Consider the following 2,141-nt stretch of genomic DNA (forward strand, 5'->3'; position numbering starts at 1 on the left):
ATATAAAAAAAGACAACACAATATATAAAAAGACAACGCTCATTATTATATAAGGAGTTTATACATACATTTTAACACTTTACTTACATATATACATAATTCTATACATCGATTAAAAACAACAGGATTACTAAAGGAAGACCGGAATTTAAGAGAAGAGAAAACCAAAAGCTGTCATGATATTCATTGAAGGATTTTATTTCAGATATTCTCATTTTAAAAATCATTTCCAGTTAATCGTTGAGAGGACGTTGGTGTTGCGTTGGTGGAGGTTTGCATTCTTTGAGTGCTCTTGTTATTATTGCTGCTACATTCTGAGTTCAAATTCCGCCAAGGTTGACTTAGCCTTTCATCCTTTCGGGTTTGATAAAATAAGTACAGTTGAACACTGCGGTTGATGTAATCAACTGGTTCCAAAATTACTACCTTTGTGGCAAAATTTGAAACCATTATTATTATTATCATTATTATTATTATTATTATTATACATATATACATATACACAGTCGCACATGTTTGTGGTTTAGATACATACATACAGCAACAAACACTTTGGTGAAAGGACGAAATGCTTGTATGGTCATTATGACTGTTTCAAAGATAAGAGAGGAATTATAGAGTAATCGCCTATGCATTGGTCATTTAAGTGTATGAGTGTGTTTATATGTTTGTGTCTATAGGTAAGCATCTTTGTGTGTCACTTTGTACAGATAGAAAAGAGGTTAATGACCACTGCAGCTGTTGTTTACATTTTTATACCCAAAATAATCAGAAGAGATAATAAGGAATTCAGGTTATGTATATATATAGGCATAGATCAGTGGTTCCCAACCTGGGGTCTGCAAAAGTAGTACTGGGAGTCTGTGAACTAAATTTAAAATTATATATAAATATATATATATTTTTATATTATTAATAAATTCATAAACTTATCAATAATATACTCAGGAAATCAATATTTAATATTTCGAAAGACATACATCCAATATGATGCGGCAACATAATAAATTTAAAATTTAAAATATAAATATACGAAATATAAATATCAATATGTATAAAAATCTGAATGTAGATAAATATACGTGTGAATATAAATGCGTATAAAAATTTATGCGTAATTAAGCATGAATATTGTATGTAAAGGACAGTATATATTTTATTATTATTTTTAATTTTTTTAATATTTATAATGTTTTAATATTATATATATACCATTGGTTCTTAATTCATCTCTGAAGAGCAGAATTACTGATAATAAGCTGATCTTTGGATCACTTTGTGATTATAGTAATATCCGCGAAACGATCGTAAGATATTTAACTCTTTAAATTTTAGGTTCTTTTATATTTTATATTTTAGACTTTACATACAATATTCATGCTTAATTACGCATAAATTTTTATACGCATTTATATTCACACGTATATTTATCTACATTCAGATTTTTATACATATTGATATTTATATTTCGTATATTTATATTTTAAATTTTTAATTTATTAATAATATAAAAACACATATATACACATTTATTTGCTCAAAATAATTGAGCACTCAATATAAGTTCAGTTATATATTCTTTTAGAATATTACTTATAAAAGTTATATATATATATATATATATATATACACACACATAAGGATAAGCATATTAAAAGCAGTCTGTGAGAAAACTCATTTAAATGAAAGGGTTGGGATCCACTGTGAAAAGGTTAGGAACCACTGGCATAGATGTTATACACATATACTAACACACACACACACACATATATATATATATATATATATATATAAACTTACACATACATACATATACAAACTATGCATATTTATATACACACTTATGTATAAACATATAGATATATACACATACATATACACACACATATATATCCATACATACATAAATACATATACCCACATACACATGTATATAGATACTGTTGTCGATAATATACGCACACACATATATATACACACATACAAAACACTAACAAGAATTTACTTCAATCAGTTCATTTTGAAGATGACCAAATGGACAGACCTGGATGAAGTTGCAACCAAAGCCTTGTGAGTGGATTTGGTAGATGGAAACTGAAAGAAGCCTGTCATATATATATATATATATATATATATATATA

The sequence above is a fragment of the Octopus bimaculoides genome, chromosome 4, assembly GCF_001194135.2.
Source record: "Octopus bimaculoides isolate UCB-OBI-ISO-001 chromosome 4, ASM119413v2, whole genome shotgun sequence".
Lineage (NCBI taxonomy): Eukaryota > Metazoa > Mollusca > Cephalopoda > Octopoda > Octopodidae > Octopus > Octopus bimaculoides.